At 46.4% G+C, this 20,060-nt stretch overlaps 1 long non-coding RNA gene across 1 annotated transcript in view; it reads right to left on the bottom strand.

Moving 5' to 3' along the window:
• The window catches only part of LOC141165443 (uncharacterized), a 29,444-nt gene extending 10,345 nt beyond the window's left edge, over positions 1-19,099 (bottom strand). The window contains exons 1-2 of the long non-coding RNA XR_012251160.1: positions 18,904-19,099; positions 17,096-17,236 (exon numbers count right to left, since the gene is read on the bottom strand). This is a non-coding gene — a long non-coding RNA (uncharacterized lncRNA). The remainder of the gene's footprint in view (positions 1-17,095; positions 17,237-18,903) is intronic.
• Between the last annotated feature and the right edge of the window lie 961 nt (positions 19,100-20,060).

The following is a 20,060-nucleotide window of genomic DNA, read 5'->3' as shown; positions in this document are numbered from 1 at the left end:
TCTGACTCCCAGGTCACTGCCTAAAACTGTGGTCATCTCATCAGACACATCTTGTTTCATTTATGATGGAGGGACTCTGAAGTCACAAATAGAGATGAGCGGTGTTCAACTCGAACTGTTCGCCAATCTCAAATTCGAGCTGTTTTGGGCGGTGTTCGAGACTTTCTGCGAACTCGAATGATTTGAAAAAAATTCGGCAGTTCGAGGTTATGTTCGATAACTGTTCATGCACCAAAATCATAACTGGATTTTTTCTCAGTAATGCTGAAAATTAATGTTAATTCGCAGTTTGAGTGTACAGCGGGGAGGGGGGAGGGGCAGGGGATGGATCTCTGCAGGAATAATGAAGATCTCCATTTTTTTTTCTCTTTCCCGCATTTACAGTGGGGGAGGTGCTGTCTGTCAGCCTATCAGCAGCGCACACATGGAGCGAACTGCTTTTTTTCACACAAGCAAGGGCATGTGTCATTGGCAGTGTATGTCACATGTCCTTGCCCTATAAGACCCAGCCATTTTCCCCGTCGCCACCATTTTCTCACTGCTGCAGCTGCATGTTAGACGGCACCACTGTTGCTGTGTGCGCTATACTTTGGTAATTTCAAGCCAATTTTCGCACAGATCTACAGATAGCTTGGGATTAGGGAAGAGTTATGATTTCAGTCCTTTTAAGGGCTAGGTAACATCATTTCATACGACTTTTATCAGGCAGGTCTGAGCTCTTAAATATATTGGTTGGGAGTAAAGACTAATTGTAATTGCAGTCCTTTTCATGGCTAGGTTACATCAGTTCCTATCACTTTTTGCCAGGCAGGTCTGTGCCAGTGCTGTGCAAGTTAGTCAGTGGAGTAACCTATCTGTGTTGCAAGCTACACCACCTGTGTATAGAATACAATTTTTTTTACTGCACCTAGTGAAGTAAAACCTTTTGGGCATAGCTTCATTCTATTAGTCCATCTATACTAACCTCCACCAGGTTGCAAATTCAATATAACTTTTTTCTGCATCGAGCTCTGAAAAAATATTTAGGCTTCTAGCAGTGTGTGGGACTTGTTCTATTAGTCCATCTAAACTGACCTCCATCAGGTTGCAAAATCAATATAATTTTTTTCTGCATCTACCTCTGAAAAAATATATAGGCTTCTAGCAGTGTGTGGGACTTGTTCTATTAGTCCATCTATACGGACATCCATCAGGTTGCAAATTCAATATAATTTTTTTCTGCATCTACCTCTGAAAAAATATTTCAGCTTGTAGCAGAGTGTGGGACTTGTTATATTTGTCTATCTATACTAACCTCCATCAGGTTGCAAATTCAATATAATTTTTTTCTGCATCTTGCTCTGAAAAAATATTTAGGCTTCTAGCAGTGTGTGGGACTTGTTCTATTAGTCCATCTATACTGACCTCCATCAGGTTGCAAATTCAATATAATTTTTTTCTGCATCTAGCTCTGAAAAAATATTTAGGCTTCAAGCAGTGTGTGGGACTTGTTCTCTTAGTTCATCTATACTAACCTCCATCAGGTTGCAAATTCAATATAATTTTTATCTGCATCTAACCCAGCCAATACTTATGGCCTAATACCACAGTTTGGCCACTCAGCTCTGCTCGGTTCCCATCCATTGTTTTTTTGTGCAAACAACTCCAGAGTTGTGAATTAGTTAACCACCAAAATGAGAGGAAAAAGGCGTGCTGCTGGTGGAAAGGGGAATAGGCATGGTGAGAAGGGGAAAAAAGGTTGTGTCCGTGGGGCAGGTGTTAAAGAAACAGCAACATCTGCAGAAGAAAGACCATCTTCCAGCCAAACTAAAATGTCTACTTCTTTTAGCGGACAATGTGATAAGATCCCTTTCTTACGGCCACGCCCATCGCTACCAATTCCAGATGAGGCACAAAAACAGCAGGTGCTTCAACGGATATCAAGTGCTCCTTTAAGTGGGCTCTCCTCCACCTCAACTTCAACATCACAAATAATCCAGTCCTCAAAGGTGTCACCCCAATCGCACTTGCTTCCTCACAGCTCCCAAGTCTCCAGCTGCCCGTCTGAGTATGGGGTAGAACAGATGGTTGAGTCTGCTGAGCTGTTAACTCATACTATAGCCTGGGAATCAGAGGTCGGCTCCAGAGCTTCTGTGAATCCAGACGAGGAAATGATCTGCACTGATGCCCAGAATCTTTATGAGTCGGATCCAGGACCAGACGCAGAAGGTTCTGACCATAATGTAGACCCTCGTTCCCAAACTGTAACTCCTGTTGGTGGAGACAAAGAGGAAGACGATGATGAGACTCAAATATCTGATTGGAGCGACAACTTTGTTTTTTTGTCAGGGCAGGAACAGGTTGGCTCTGAGGACAACGGGTGTGATAAAACACAGGGTGATGATGATGAGGTTGGAGATCCCACTTACTGTCAACCCACAGTCAGCCAAGAGATGAGGTCAGCAGAGGAGGTGGAAGAGGATGCTAGTGACGACGAGGTAAGGTTGCGCCTTCCTGGACAGAGACGTAGTACTGGAAGCACGTCAACAACTGCATCCTCAAACACAACTCTGCCTCTGACCACAAGTCGTAGTGGCTCTTCAGGTCGCATGGGTGCTAAGCCTTGCATAGCCTGGGCATTTTTTCAGATCGATAACGATGACCCAACTCGTGTTATCTGTAACATTTGTCAGCAAAAGCTAAGTAGAGGCCAAAAAATACATAGTTTGAGTACTTCATGCATGAACCGGCAAATGGACATGAAGCATAAGTTGCAGTGTGAAGCTCACTGTGCTACAATGCGGCCTAGCCGGCCGGGAAAACCACAGTCTGCCACATCTTGTGCATCCGCGGCCTCTTCATCCTCTGTGACTGGGGGGACAACAGTCACACCTGTTTTAGGACGCAGACCTGCCACCTCTTTACCCGCAACAGCCAGCGTTATTGGCAGGTCATCATTTTCTTTGGAGGTGGTAACACCAGCTGGTGTTGAGCGCTGTCCGACATCGATAGCACCACCTTTGGATCAAGGCAACCTAACATGTCCGCCTGCATCTTCCTCACAGACCAGCAGTTTGTCGGGGACACCCTTCTCAACCCCGTCTAAGCACAACAGCCAGCCCTCGGTCCCTCAGATGTGGACAAGTAAAAGACCATTTCCTCCTAGCCATGAGAAAGCTAAGAGGTTGAATTTCACCATCTGCAACCTCTTGGCTACAGAAATGCTGCCTTTCCGCCTGGTGGACACAGAGTATTTTCGAGACCTTATGTCCATCACAGTGCCCCAGTACCAGATGCCCAGTCAGCACTACTTCACAAAGAAGGTGTGCCTGCGCTCCACCAGCATGTTGCACACAACATCACCACTTCTTTGAGAAACTCTGTGTGTGACAGGGTGCATTTCACCACAGACTCTAGGATGAGTAGGCATGGACAGGGGCGTTACATGACGCTGACTGCGCACTGGGTGACTATGGTGACAGCAGGACAAGGGGCTGCTGTCCAAGTCTTGCCGTCCCCACAAGTTGTGCGTCAATTCTCTTTATCTCAAAGTTCCTCCACTGCTTCTTCCTCCTCAACCTCCTCTCGGTCCTCCACCTGCACCCAAAGCCTGTCTGGTCATGCCACAAGCTTTCTAACTGTGCAGAAGGGATCCTGCACACCTCCTTACTATGCTGGCAGCAGGGCTCAACGTCATCAGGCTGTTTTTACTTTGAAATGTCTGGGAAATGTGAGTCACACAGCTGAGGAGTTTTGGTCAGCTCTGGAGAACCAGTTTCATGAATGGTTGTCTCCACTGGACCTGAAACCAGGGAAGGCCGTGTGCGACAATGCTGAAACAAGGGTGCGGCCCTTCACCAGGGCAATGTCACACACGTGTCTTGTATGGCTCACGTGTTGAACCTGGTTGTCCAGCAATTTTTAGCCCACTATCCCGGACTAGATGGCCTTCTGCAGAGAGCACGGTCGCTGTGTGCTCACTTCCGCCATTCGCATCCCACAGCTCAGCGACTTACATCTCTACAGAAGTCGTTGGGCCTGCCACTTCACCGGCTAAAATGCAATGTGCCTACCCGGTGGAATTCAATTCTGCACATGTTGCAGTGACTGTGGCAGCACCGACAAGTCCTGGTGCAATATGTTCTGATGTATAGCCAGGGCCAACGAGATCCAGAGGTGGGGCAAATCACGCTGGAGGAGTGGTCTCAGATCTGGGACCTATGCACCCTTCTGGACAGTTTTGAAATGGCGACGAAGATGTTTAGCGCTGACGATGCAATTATCAGCATGAATATACCAGTGACTTACATGCTGGAACACATGTTAAACAGAATTCGGAGTCAGGTGGTGGCACAAGAGGAGGTGGAGGAAGTAGAGGAGGAGGAGATGTATGTGGAAGGGCTAACATCTGCAAGGTCCAGACGGTCGGCAGCACCAAGGCGGCAGGCATGTGAGGGTGGGGGAGATGGTTTTACCAGGGCACATGGTAGCAGTCAAACTAGTGAGAAAGGTGCAGGAGCGCAGGAAGAAGTGGAGGACGAACTGATGGAAGACTCATCAGATGAGGGAGACCTTGATCTCATTTCTGTTGTGCGAGGTTGGGGGGAGAGGACAGAGGAAGGAAGCATGATTGTTACCTCGCCACCAACACAACAGGGACTTGGTGCTCCTGGATGCGCAAGACACATGAGTGCCTTCTTGCTGCACTACCTGCAACATGACCCTCGAATTGTGAGAATTAGAAATAATCCTGACTACTGGGTTGCCACACTGTTAGATCCCCGGTACAAAAGTAAATTTGCAGAAATTATTCCTGCCATAGAAAGGGATGCACGCATGCAGGAGTATCAGCAGAGACTGTTGCAGAATCTTACATGTCCTTTTCCACAAAACACCCGTGGTGCACGTAGTGAATCTCACAGTTCCAACTTGCCAACCGTGGGACCGACGAGTGTTCAGCACTCAAACCATAACAGAAACACAGTTTCTGCTGGTAACAGCAATTTTGCGGAATCATTTCACCACTTTTTTTCCCATCCTTTGCAAGGCCACAGGAGACAAGAAGTCTGACACATAGTCAACGCCTAGAGACGATGGTACAGGAGTATCTCCAAGTAAACATTGAAGCCATGACTGTGTCACTAGACCATTGCTCTTTATGGGCTTCCAATCTGGATAAATGGCCGGAGCTCGCCACTTACGCCTTGGAGATCTTGTCATGCCCCGCAGCCAGCGTTCTGTCTGATCGTGTGTTCAGCGCTGCTGGTGGTGTGCTGACAGATAAGCGCACGCGACTCTCCACTGATAATGTAGACAGACTCACGTTCATAAAGATGAACAAACCATGGATCCGAAACGACTTTTTTACCCCTATGTCATCCTGGGGAGAGTAAAAGCTTGATGATTTGTTAAAATCACCTCACCAACCATTTTAAGCTTTAAAATTACTAATCATGTTTATCTGTATTAGGCTGGAAAATAATTTGAGCTTTGTATCAGTGTGCAGTACTGATTCTATTAGGCCATCAATACAAAGCTCCACCAGATTTAAAATTACTAATCATGTTTATCTGTATCTTGGTTGGAAAATATTTTGGGCTTTGTAGCAGTGTGCAGTACTGATTCTATTAGGCCATCTATACTAAGCTCCACCAGCTTTCAAATTAATAATAATTTTTAGCTGCATCTAGCCAAGAAAATAATTTTGGGTCTCCTAGATGCGCAAGACACATGAGTGCCTTCTTGCTGCACTACCTGCAACATGACCCTCAGATTGTCAGAATTCGAAGTAATCCTGACTACTGGGTTGCCACACTCTTAGATCCCCCACACTCTTCGATCAACCTTTTCATTTTAATAAAGAACAAAAAAATGGTCATTTTTGAAATTATAAGCATTAGCAGGTTATTAGAAACTGAAATCAAACAGTTTTCAACTCAAAACTTTATTCTAGGTGATGTTACATTTGCACATAGGACCCCTTGTTCGAAAAGAGCTTCTGAACTGTCTCGTCCATTGAATTTGTCAGGTTTTGGATGGTTTCTGCTTCAATTGTTTTGCATGAGGACAGAATACCTTCCCAGAGCTGTTGCTTAGATGTGAACTGCCTCCCGCCATCATAGACACTCGTTTTGATGATGCTCCAGAGGTTCTGAATGGGGTTGAGGTCAGGGGAGCATGGGGGTCACACCATAAGTTTGTCCCCTTTTATGCCCATATCAGCCAGAGATGCAGATTTGTTATGTGCATCATGAGACAGTGCATTATCATGCATGAAAATGATCTTGCTGTGGAATGCACGGTTCTTCTTCTTGAACCATGGCAGGAATTGCTGTTTGAGAAACTCCACATACATTATGGAGTTCATCTTTACCCCTTCAGGGATCCTAAAGGGGCCAACAATCTCTCTCCCCATGATTCCAGCCCAAAACATTACTCCACCTCTTCCTTGTTGGCGCTGTAGCCGTGTTTGCGTGTGGTGCCCATCAACCAGCCATCCTCCACTCCATCCATCTGGACCATCGAGCGATGCATGGCACTCATCGGTGAACAACACAGTTTTGAAGTCAGTCTTGATGTACTGTTTGGCCCACTGGAGCCGTTTCTGCTTGTGTGCAGTGGATAGAAGAGGTCGACAGGATGGCTTACCCACAGCTGCAAACCTCTGAAGGTCTCTGCATCTTGTTGTTTGGGGCACGTTGGAGGCACCAGCAGCTTCAAAAACTTATCTGCTGCTATGACAAGGCATTTTTGCGGCTGCTCTTTTAACCTGACATAATTGCCTGTAGGAAAGAGTCCTCAATTTTACCTTATCAGCACGCACACGTGTGTACTGTGAATCAGATACATACTTCTTGATTGTGCGATGATCAGGATGAAGTGTCTGGGCAATGTTGATTGTAGTCATGCCTTGACCTAAACACTCCACAATTTGTTGCTTCTCAACAGCCGACACATCCTTTTTCTTACCCATTTTGGCAGAAAATGTAGGCTGCTTAATAATGTGGGACAGCATTCTTAAGTAGTCTTGCCTTTCATTGGACACACCTGCCAAACTAATTAGCACAGGTGTCTGCAATTGCTTATAGTGATATAAAGAGCCCTGACACACATCACCATCAATGAGTTTAACTGACAGGCAAAAAAATTCTTACCTTATCACTCCTAAACACTTTTTGCATAATAATTTGGAGCACAGTGTACATGTGCTTTTCCACAAAACACCAGTGGTTCACGTAGTGAATCTTACAGTTCTAACTTGCCAACCGTGGTCTGTATGGAGTTGTTCAATAAAGGGCCCAAAATTAAGATAACATAGACTGGAGAGGTCTCTATGAATAGGAATTCCTAAGTATTTGATACCCTGTGAGGGCCAGGCAAAGGGAAAGTTGTACTGGATGGAATCCTGTATGGACTTGGGGAGGGAGACATCGAGGGCCTCAGACTTCGCTGCATTGATTTTAAAATTTGACCATGTAACAAAGTGATCTATTTCAGCCATAACAGCAGGGATGGATATATGTCATTGAGTGATATATACTAGGACATCATCAGCAAATGCAGAGCACTTGTACTCGGTGCCTCCCACCTCAATCCACCTAATATTGGGGTTATGGCGAATTGATGAGAGCAGGTGCTCTGTCACTAGGATGTATAAGAGAGGGGACAGAGGACATCCCTGCCTTGTCCCATTGGTGATTATGAAAGGTGCTGAAAATGTTCTGACGCACCCCCTGGGCCTTGGGACACCCGGAGCCGGTCCCTTTTTGGTGGATGCTGGTGGTTGTAGTCTCCGTGGCGGCGACCCGGTTCCGTGGCTCAGGCCGGTCAAACCAGTGGCGGAAATATTTATGTGGTTTTGATGTTTAAATGTCCGACTACGCCACCCGTGGATTGCGGTCAGAGTGAACCGCCGCTGCATGGCAGACTGCTGAGGCTGGTGTTGTGGGTGCAGCAGAGCGTAGTATAACTCCACACGGGAGGAGTATAGCCTCAGGGCAGTGTATGCGGAGGATGGGGGTGAGGGTGCAGGGCAGCAGCAGTAACGACACGGAGTCAGTGATGCAGTCCAGGGCCTTTACTCACAGTTCTTATTATCCAGACCACTTATGCAGGTAACGGCTGCCAACGTCGTACTGTGGTCACCAGGTGAGGGGCTCAGACAACTCCCAGATAACTTTGGAGCGCTTCACATGACCCCCTTTGTGTGTCCTTTGTCTGGCCTTTCTTACCAACGCTTCTGTCCGGCTGCCTCGGGCCTCCTCTTGGTAAACTTGGTGCCAGTTTCCCTTACCCTACGTGGTGCCTTCCTAGCATTTGTAGCTATGGGCTGCGCCACATAAAATGTCACAGCCTCTGGTTTCTAGCTGAGGGTCGTTTCCCGCCTCCACTAGTTTCGGGGACCGGTCTTCCCCTTTGGCCTGACCCCTCCACGCAGGTGGATTCGGGCGTGCTGTGGCGACCCTCCCGTCCGCACCCCTGGGATCACTTCATTCCTCATTCCTTGAGCCTTCTCCGCTCCTCTTCCTTCCTTCTCCCTCCTCCAGGCCTGGGCCTCTGTTACTAGGCCCGCCTCCGGAGCAGAGCTCAAGCAGAGCCCCTGCTCCCTGTCACTTCTGCTCAGACTTCTCTGCACTGAACTAAGATAGTGCCCACCTTTTATACTCCCTTCTCAATGCACCCAGGAACTGCTTCCTCCCTGCTCCTGCACTACAGGGTTCCCCTTCCTCAGTGTTCCCTCCCCCCACTCCAGCCAGGGACAGGGACTGTCGTGCCCATCTCAGGGGCATATTTGTCTCCCTGCCCCACGGCAATGTGGTGTAATGCATGCAGGTGTCAGGGTCCTGATCCACACTCCATCCTTACCTGAGAGTGAGATATCACACCTCTGGGTGAGGTGCAATACCTCTGTAGCAACCGAGCCCTCGGGGTGCTACAGTTCCATTTATCTTCAGCCTAGGTGACGTATTGCGATACAGGTCCATGATTTTGGCTATAAAAGGGTCCCCTAGACCCCTACCTCAAGCTTTTTAAGAGAATATTATATGGCATGCCAGGAGACTCTATGGAATGCTTTCTCAACATCCAACTAGAGTATCTAATTACAAATTTTTAACTCCATCTAGCCCAGGAAATACTTTGTGCCTAGTAGCAGTGTCTGCTAGTCAGCGGATTATCCCAGCTGTTAAGCAAGCTACACTACCTGTAGTTTGGACACTTAAAGGAAATGCTTTGGGACCCCGGATACTCAGTGAAGAGCATCAGGAGGCACTCCAAGGCATAGGGACTGGGACTGGCGGTAGGACGCCTTGCGGTGGACCGCCGAGCTCGATCGTTATAAAAGCATTTTAACTGCAGCAGCTTTAGTGGATGCTACTGGAGCTGGATCTACGGGGCTGCTGGCATGAGACTTGCTCTCCAATAGATCCTTGTAAAAGGATTTAAAGTGTATTCATTCAAATTAGAGAGACAATTTAAATTAAAAATCTTAGACCTTCCTCCACCACAGGGCGGCTCGCTCGACCCACCAGCGGACAGGCACCAGTATTGGGAGAGGGGGGCTGGCCGTCAGGGTCCACCGCAGCTCTGGCACAAAGCCGGTGACACGGAGGTCGCACGGGCAGGAACGGACTGGCCATGTCGGCTTCGCACTTTTTTGGATTTTAGAAGGGCATGACATGCCTATATCTGTGTCTCCCCCTCCTTTTACTCCTCCACCTCTTTTCTTTTCGCATGACTATATGTACTTGTCACTTTTCCATGTGTTAGTTGTGTCTTCTGAGCAGTTTGTCAGCTTTTGGACACCTTTGAAGGTGTTTTCTATGTGTTTCTATGTGTTTTTGTCTGCCTGCCATTGGTTTAAACGGTGTTCGAAGGTGTTCGACGAACAGTTCGACGAACAGTTCGGCGAACACACGGGTGTTCGACGAACCGAACCGAACTCGAACACTACGGGGGTGGCTCCACACTAGTCACAAAGCCTATTTTTAAAAGGCCATCAGACGACCCTTACTATTTTTAAAAGGCCTGCAGTCGGTCATCACTATTGTTAGAAAGCCATCAGCCGGCTATGCTGTCTTGTTTCCATTATTAACAAGTGGGTCTCCTATACTGTTATTGCGTATTCAGTGACTGCAAGGGCTGCCAAAAATGTGGACGCAATTCAATACCCCTTTGAAGAGAGATAGAGGAGGTTCTCAGTAAAAAAATAATGTTCCCATTAAAAAGGAGAGCGTCTCTTACAGTGGTAATGCCAATGCTGTGACTGCAAGGGCTGCCAAAATTTGGGAAAAACACCAACTATAAATTTAAAGACACATACAGCTGGGTCACAATAACGACATGTTCACATTAGAAAGGAGAGGGTCTGTTATACAGTTATAGGGTATGCAGTGAGTGCAACGGCTGCCAAAATTTAGGAAAAACCTCAATAACAATTTAAAGACACATACAGCTGGGCCACAGTAATGACATGTTCCCATTAGAAAGAAGAGGGTCCGTTATACAGTTATAGGGTATGCAGTGAGTCCAACTGCTGCCAAAATTTAGGAAAAACCCCACTTTCAATTTAAAGACACAAAGAGCTCGGCCACAGTAACGAGTATGACATGTTCACATTAGAAAGCAGAGAGTCTGCTAATCAGTTATAGGTTATGCAGTGAGTACAATGGCTGCCAAAATTTAAGAAAAACTCTACTAACAATTTAAAGACATATGGAGCTGGGCCACAGTAACGACATGTTCCCATTAGAAAGGAGAGGGTCTGCTATACAGTTATAGGGTATGAAGTGAGTCCAACAACTGCCAAAATTTAGGGAAAACCCCACTAACAATTTAAAGACACATAGAGCTGGGCCACAGTAATGAGTTCGACATGTTCCCATTAGAAAGGAGAGAGTCTGCTATTCAGTTATAGGGTATGCAGTGAATCCAACGGCTGCTAAAAATTAGGAGAAAACCCGCTAACAATTTAAAGACACATAGAGGTGGGTCTCAGTAATGACATATTCCCATAGAAAGGAGAGTGTCTCCCATACTGTTTGCCTATGCAGTGACTGCAATGGCTGTCAAAAATTTGGAGTCACTCCAATGCCCCATGCAAGAGACTTAGAGTTCGGAGAGCCTCCAAAAAACAATGTTCCCATTATTAGAAAGTGTGTTTTCCACACTGTTTGCCTATGCAGTGATGCAGCGGCTGCCAAAAATTTGTGGGAACTCTGTTGCCCCTTGCAAGAGACAGAGAGGTCGGTGGGAATCCTAAAACAATGTTTCTGTTATTAGGAAGTGTGTCTCCCATACTGTTTGCATATGCAGTGAAGCTAATGCTGCAAAAATTTTGGAGGAACTCCTGTGCCCTTTACAAGAGACGTAGAGGTCGGAGGGCCTCCTGAAAACAACATTCCCATTATTAGGAAGTGGGTCTCCCATACTGTTTGTCTATGCAGTGAAGCAACGGCTGACAAAATTTTGGAGGAACTCTAATGCCCCTTGCAAGACACGTGGAGGTCAGAGCGTCTCCTGAAAACAATGTGCCCATTATTAGAAAGTGTGTTTCCCATACTGTTTGCCTATGCAGTGACGCAGCGGCTGCCAAAAATTTGTAGGAACTCCATTGCCCTTTGCAAGAGACAGAGAGGTCGGTGGGAATCCTGAAACAATTTTCCCATTATTAGGAAGTGTGTCTCCCATACTGTTTGCCTATGCAGTGAAGCAACGGCTGCCAAAATTTTGGAGGAACTCCTGTGCCCTATACAAGAGATGTAGAGGTCGGAGGGCCTCCTGAAAACAATGTTCCCATTATTAGGAAGTGTGTCTCCCATACTGTTTGCCTATGCAGTGAAGCAACGGCTGCCAAAAATTTGGAGGAACACCAATGCCTCTTGCAAGGGACGTAGAGGTCGGAGGGTCTCCTGAAAACAATGTTCCCATTATTAGGAAGTGGGTCTTCTATACTGTTTAACTATGCAGTGAAACAACGGCTGCCAAAAATATGGAGGTACTCTAATGTCCCTTGTAAGAGACGTAGATATGTTGATATGGTTCATATGGTAGTGATATGGTGGTGTAGGATAAGGATGCGGAGAAGGAGGAGGACAAGAGCAAATAGACAAAATCAGGAAGTGTACACCCATGAGTGGGTGCAAAGACAGAGTTGCATGGGAATAGAGTTAGACCTCCCAAAAAAAAGACACTGTATTTGAGTTTATGTTATGCTGCTATCATTCAGTGGTGTTGAGAAGTCTGGCCCAATCCAGCCCTTGTTCATTTTTATAAGAGTCAGCCTGTCAGCATTTTCAGTTGACAGGCAGATGCACCTATCGGTTATATTTCCACCGGCGGCACTAAGAAACCGCTCTGGCAAAACGCTAGCAGCAGGGAGGGCTAGGACCTCCAAGGTTTAGAGAGCAAGTTCATGCCACGTGTACAACTTTATACCGAATAATTATAAGGCTCAGAGGAATCACGGAGGAAGCTGATACGGTCGGCAAGGTACCACCATCTTCCAAAACTTTTCCCTCCTTAGGAAAGTGGGAGAGTACTCTGCACCTCAGGGCTTGTGCGATGGGAAGGACTGAGAAAACTGTCCCAGAACTTTGAAAGTGTTCCCCTGCCTCTGCTGGATTGCATTTGTGTCTCTCTCACCTGTACTCCTTGGTTGTCCAACGAACTGTGACCTCAGCCGCCAGCGTTTTCAAATGGGAATTTTTTAAATAATTACGCTACAAGGGCTTTCTCTTACTGCACCATTTTATTAGGCCTGTCTAGCAAGGGAATAAGAGACAGAAAGTTCTCCTTGTAGCATGGGTCTAGAAATGTCACCAAACAGTAATAACTGTCACCTAAAATTTGAACAACGCGAGGGTCACGGGAAAGGCAGCGAAACATAAACTCAGCCATGTGTGCCAGACTGCTAACAGGCAAGACTTCCATGTCCTCACCAAGAGGATGACTGACCATGCTCTCCTCCTCATCCTTCTTGTCCTCAGGCCATCCATGTTGAACAGATGGTATGACAGTTGTGCAGGTAGTACCATCTATAACGCAGGAAACTATCTCCTGTTCTTCCTCATCTTCCTCATTGTCACCCAATCCATGTTGGGATGAGTTGAGGCTGCACTGTGTGGAACCACCCTGCATTGTTCCTTGCACCATCTCATTGTGCTCTGCCTGCAATGCATCCTCTTTGATTGTGAGCAGAGAGCGTTTCAGAAGACAGAGAAATGGGATGGTGATGCTAATTATGGCATCATTGCTGCTTTTGATGGAGTCCTCAAAGTTTTGGAGGATGGTACATATGTCTGACATCAATGTCCACTCCAGAGGTTTTATGTGTGGAGACTGACCTGAATACCCACGGCCTTGTTTTTGCTGGTACTCAACAACTGCCCTCTTCAACTACAAATCCTTCCCAGCATCTGCAATGTAGAGTTCCAATGCATGGGGACATCGCAGATCAGTTTTTGAGCTGGAAGCTGCAAATGCTGCTGAAGCACGGAAAGGGTGGCGGAAGCTGTAGCTGACTCTCTAATATGGGCACACAGGCCACGTATTTTGAAAGCAGATCCGACAGATCGGGGTAGGTTTTGAGAAACTGCTGAACCACATGCTTAAGCACATGGGCCAGGCATGGTACATGTGTGAGCTTTCATCACCTTAGAGCCGCCACCAGGTTCCGGCCATTGTCACACATGACCATGCCTGGCTGTAGATTCAGTGGTGTCAGCCACAGATCTGCCTGCTCTTTCAGATCTGTCCATAACTCTTCAGCATTGTGCTTTTTGTCACTCAAGCATATTACCTTGAGCACAGCCTGTTGCCGCTTGGCTGAGGAAGTGCTGCAGTGCTTCCAGCTTCCAACTAATGTGGTAATTTCAAAGACCGAGGCTGAAGAGGAGGGGGAGGATGAGGTGCAGGAGCTGTAGAATGTGGGGGCAACCCTGATTGACCCAGGGTCTGCAATGCTCGGCGTCGGGAGGAAGTGTTCCATCCCAAGGTCCGACTGGGTCCAGGCTTCTACTATATTAACCCAGAGTGCCATCAGCAAGATGCACCATCCCAACCCACAAGCACTTGTCCTCGTGTCCGTGGTTATATGGACTTTCCCAGTAACTGCATTGTTTAGGGCACGTCTAATGTTGTGGGACACGTGCTTGTGTCATGAGGGTACAGTGCACCAGGAGAAATATTGGTGGCTAGGGACTGAGTACTGAGGGATGGCTGATGCCAACAGGTTGTAGAATGCTTCTGTCTCCACGAGCCTAAAAGACAACATTTTGAGCGCAAGCATTCGCGAAATGTGTGAATTTAGTAGTGTTGTCTGTGGGGCGTTGGCTGCGTATTTGCGCTTGCTTTCCAAGGACTGGGGTAGGACCAACTGAACGCTGCGCTGGGACAAGGATGTTGATGTGCTTGCTGATGGTGCTAGTTGAGAGTGTTCAATGACAGGTGCAGGGCAGGATGCATCTTGGCATGCGCCATTGACAGGGGATTGGCGTGCACGCCCAACAGCAGAACAAGCAGTGGTGTCACCCGCAGACATTGTTGCTAGACCCTGTGGTTTGGCCCACTCAGTCCAGTGCTTTGCCGCCATGTGCCTGATCTTGCTGGTAGTGGTCAGGCTGCTAGTTTTGCTACTCCTGCTGATGCTGGCCTGGCAGGTGGTGCAAATGGCCTTTTTAGGGTTTTCTGCAGAGTCTTTATAAAATAACCAGACTCTGGAAAATCTAACAGTTGTACTTGCAACTTCCGCTGTGTTGGCATTACAAGGAACGCTTTCCCGACTTGAGTCTGCCGCCACCACACTGCTTCTTCCAGCCTGTTGCGGTGCTACACGTCCCGCCCCCTGTGTGCTGCTGTCCTCGTTCTGTATGTCCCCCTGCCAGGTTGGGTCAGTTACTATATCATCCACCACCACCTTGTCTTCCACTTCCCCACCCTGGTACTCCTGACTTTCTGGTAATTGTGTCTCATCATCATCCACCTCTTGCAACAGTAATTGCACTTTCCCACCATCGCCTTCGTGTGAACGTAGCTGCTCCAATATTTGGGCATCGCTGCAAGCGATCTCTTCTTGACTCGCTTGAAGCTGGCCAGGCAAGAGGCCCGAATCTACAAATGGAAAAGTGAACAGCTCTTCTTAGTGTCCAAGTGTTGGGATCAGTGGTCTCCGGGCACTCGGCATGGTGGGAGGAAGCAGGATCAGGGTGAGGAATATGCGGTCCAGACTCACGGCTACTGAGACTTGACCTTGTGGAAGACAGGGTGGTGGTGGTATTGGCAAAGTGACTGGAAGCATTATCTGGTCTCCAACAAACAACCTTTTGACATTGCTCTGTGTTCAATAGTTGTGTTCTGCGGTCCCCTAGTAATTGGGACAGGAAGGTCGAGTGGGTGTTTGTTGTGGCACAATTTCAGCTTGCCCACGGCCATGTCCAGGGCCTCTGCATGCACCATTACCATCACGTCCACTTCCCCATCCCTTGCCATGCACCTTGCCCACTTTTAAGGACAATATTTTCCACGTTCACGAGAAATGACAGATTTTTGTACTCAGTTATATGTGATACGTCTGACAGAGAACCACAATTTTAAATAGCAGGCCTGTAATTTGCTAATACTATCCTTCACAGACACCTAGTGTGAATAGCTTGACCGACACACTGCAACGGAATGAAAATGGAAGGAATGGCTGATTTTGGAACACTCTTATAGGTGTTATGTCTGAGAGAGAACCACGGTTTTAAATAGCAGGCCTGGAATTTATTAATACTATCCTTCACAGACACCTAGTGTGAATAGCTTGACCGACACACTGCAACGGAATGAAAATGGAAGAAATGGCTTATTTTGGAACACTCTTATAGGTGTCATGTCTGACAGAGAACCACGGTTTTAAATAGGAGGCCTGGAATTTACTAATACTATCCTTCACAGACACCTAGTGTGAATAGCTTGACCGACACAGTGCAAGGGAATGAAAATGGAAGAAATGGCTGATTTTGGAACACTCTTATTGGTGTTATGTCTGACAGAGAACCACGGTTTTAAATAACAGGCCTGGAATTTACTAATACTATCCTTCACAGACACCTAGTGTGAATAGCTTGACCGACACAGTGCAAAGGAATAAAAATGGAAGAAATGGCTGATTTTGGAACACTCTTATAGGTGTTATGTCTGACAGAGAACCACGGTTTTAAATTGTAGGCCTGTAATTTACTAAAACTATTCTACAAAGAGACCTATTGTGAATAGCTTGCCCTACACACTGCAACAGAATGGAAAAGGAGGCCAATATTTTCCATGTTCAGTTTAAATTTCTGGATTTTTATCGCTAAAATATTGAACACATCTGGCTTTATTATGCAGTGAGAACAAGCAAATGGAGCAGAAAAATGGTGTACTCTGGATTGCTTTTTAAGCAAATAACCAGGATTACGATAAAAAAAAAAAATTCCCTGGCTCCTGATATCAAGGACTATATCTACAAATATCTGTAATTGTTACAGAAGCAGCAGACAGGACGTTCAATGGACCCTCTTGTGCTGTATCATAAACTGCAGTCTGCCACATACATTGCCTGCCTGCCTGGCACTGATTATATGCAGCTAGATTAATCCTTTGAAGGACTTTTAGTTCAGATGTATATATATATATGTTGTGGAATACCTATACTAACTATCAAGAAGCAAATCTCTCCCTGACACAGCAGCAGCTCTGCCTACTCTGCCTGATTCCGGAGTGACTGTGAAGAGCATGGTGGCACCCGGTCTTATATACACCTGATGATGCTGTGCGGTCAGCCAATCACTGTAATGCCCACAACCAACATGGCTACGTCATTACAGTGCGTCGGAGGCAATCCCTGCATGTTCATTAGCCCTCTAAAGAGCGCCAAACATGCAGGGAGGGGACTTGAGTTCCCGCCCGAGCAACCCGAAAATACTCGCCGAGCATGTAGAGCACAGTGATGCTCTGGCGAGAACCGAGCAGTAGCGAGCACGTTCGCTCATCACTACTGCAGACTCATCACAAACTTAGACAACCCTTTTAATGCTCCTAACATAAATACAAATATGAGTAGTCGGTGTAACAAAAAACATTTACATCCAGGCACCTTATATTTGACTTTGTTTCTGGAGTCGTTCACTTTCTTCTTCCTCTTGTCCAGATGCCATGATGAGTTTTCTCATCCACAGCTCGTCTCTGGAGACTTACATCTTCTCCCATCTTCTGCAGCACATCCCCACACAATGCCCTTAAAGATAGCAGTGTCATTATTATGCTCCTGAATAAAAATATCTGCCCTACGCTGAGCCCCTGTAGATATAATTGCCCCTCAATATATTTCCTGCACAAAATATGACCCGCACACTGTCACTCTTATCGTACATGCTCTCCACACTGCCCTCTCCTTTTTATACTGGGCCTCCACTTCACACTGTCCGCTCATACTGTGTCCCCCCTATAGGGCGCAGTCTCTATACTGTGCATCCTCATCACACTCCTTATCCCCTCTTTGGTATACTGTCCCCTCCTGGCTGTGCCCTTACATTTTTGCCCCATGCTATCCCCCACACTACTCAGTTTCTGTTTTGTGCCCACTCACACTTTTGTCCCCCATACTGTCTCCTCGCACTATTCCCCTATATTCCCCTCAATAGTCTCCTCACATGTTTCCCCCTCTCTCCTCACACATTTATCCTCTCATTTTCAGTACTGCCCCCTCACATATCTCCCGAATGCCCATACTGTGTCCACACCCAACATATTACCCTCACTCCCCATACTGCGTCCACATACATTTTTCCCTCTCTCCTTATACTGTGTCTGCACCCATCCCCCCATACATGCCCCCATCTCACCCCTTGCTCCTCATATTGTGTCTTCAAATTTATTCCGGTCCCCATATTGTGGCTGCATTTGTCTCTTCTTTGCTTCCCAAACTTGTGTCCTCAAATCATCCTCCCATTACACTGAATCTCCCCCACACACAGTAAATATATCCCCATACAGTAAATCTCTCCCACACACAGTAAATCTCCCTCCCACACAGTAAATCTCCCTCCCACACAGTAAATCTCCCCCACACACAGTAAATACATCCCCATATAGTAAATCTCCCCCACACACAGTAAATCTCTCCTCCACACAGTAAATACACCCCCACACAATAAATACACCCACACACGTAGTAAATACCCGCTAAAGCAGTAAACGCCCCCCCAAAGTAAATACTCTGTCAGGCAGTAAACCCCCTCAAGCAGTAAATGCACTCCCACATGCAGTAAATATCCCCTCCAGCTTCATTGTCTTTGGCTCCACTAAAGTGAAGCACTTACCACCCGTCTGTGCCTCTGTCTGCTGCGCCGGCGACTGATGTGAGCAGCGTAATCACATTTCCTGATCACGCTAATGGTGTTGTGTTGAGATTCAATTGTACTCGCGTCTGATGGATGCAAGTAAATTTGAACACTGGTAGCCAGCACACTGCATCTTCTTTGAGAAATCTGTCAGCTTGACAGCCAGCTCAGAGAACAGCCGACTGGGGCCATCTTGGGGGGCAGCAGAATGCAACCACAGGAGTAGGCACCCTGTCATAAGGCAGCCCGACTGTGCCCCCCTGTCAGCCTGTTCCCCTCTATATACACCTCTGGCCAGTTGGTCTCACTTACTCTGTCCTCCAACTATTTTATGACCTATGTTGTAAATCTTTCACCACCTATCTTCTCTGCCACACATGCTGCAGCTCCTTCGCCTCTCAGTTAGACCATATGAAACCTTTCTTTTACAATAATAGTAATAATAATATTAATAATAATAACTATTAACAAGCCAATGATAACAAGCAAATAAACATTAACATTTCTATATTATAAATGTTCATGAGCTCTCTGAGGGTTTTTACAATGAAATTGTACTTACAGCAGATTCTTCCATCTTCCTGCATAATCAATTCTCTATTACTGATTTTGCTGAGTTCTCTCGTTACTTTAAACTATTCTTGTGAGTAGAAATAATCATAGATAGTGAAATAGATTTCGATCATGATGCAGCATTTTCCAATGTAGTGATCATCTGTGAGATCAGGCAGAGTTATTCCCAGAGTTTATATAAGCACAGTAATGGAAAGGGCTGTAAAAAACACAAGGAAATATTTTTCCATTACATCATGTGTCTCTTGTGTCCTAAATCACTGAAGATGTGAACTTCTAATGATTGATGTTCTTAAAAGATTATAAAAGTTTAAAAAGTGAAACTTGATGAAAAGTATTCCACTTTAAAAAGTGGCTAACATTTCAGGAGAGTTTTCATAATCAGATGTAATGTCTATGTACATTAGAATAATACCATTTCTGGTCTTTGTATGACTTGCATCTTACAATCTTCAATATTTTTCATTTATGCAGGCTCTATCTCTAATTTTCAGTTCACTCTGAGCTGATGAGGGAATCTTTCTAGTGATGAGTGAGCATGCTCGCCGCTATTCGTTACTCGCCTGAGCATCTCAGTGCTCGAGATGTTCGGTGCTCGGAGAGTAATTTTGAAATGCTTGAGCAGGAGCTCGAGTCCTTGTTTGGCACTGTTTAAACAGCAAATTAACATGTGGGGATTTCCTACCAGTCACTGTAATGTCGTAGCCATGATTGTTGTGTGCATTACAGTGATTGGCTGGCCGCATAGCGTCATCGGGTCTATATAAGACCCGGGACCCTATGCTCATCACAGTCTCCCCATCAGACTGACAGAGTAGGGAGAGGTGCTGCTGAGTGAGGGACTGAATTGGCAATTGTTTTAGTGAGGTATTCCACAGCATTACAAATCTACACTCCACAAACTACAGTCCTTCTAAGGACTAATTCTGATGCATATCAATCCTAATGACAGCACTAGTTAGGAAGGAAGAGTTTGTGGAGAGTGTATACAACAGAATAGATGTTACGAGTCCGGATGGTGGAACCACTGTGCCATGGTACAAGGAGGGACCAGAGGGGCGTAACTAAGTGTCCACCGGGATCGACCCTGGCTACACGGTGGCTTAGTCAACTCCATGAACCAAGGAGGGACCGGAAGGGTGGACC

The sequence above is a fragment of the Phyllobates terribilis genome, unplaced genomic scaffold (assembly GCF_046119375.1).
Source record: "Phyllobates terribilis strain yellow unplaced genomic scaffold, ASM4611937v1 Scaffold_11__3_contigs__length_659146591, whole genome shotgun sequence".
Taxonomy (NCBI): domain Eukaryota; kingdom Metazoa; phylum Chordata; class Amphibia; order Anura; family Dendrobatidae; genus Phyllobates; species Phyllobates terribilis.
This window is presented reverse-complemented; position numbering and strand designations above follow the sequence as displayed.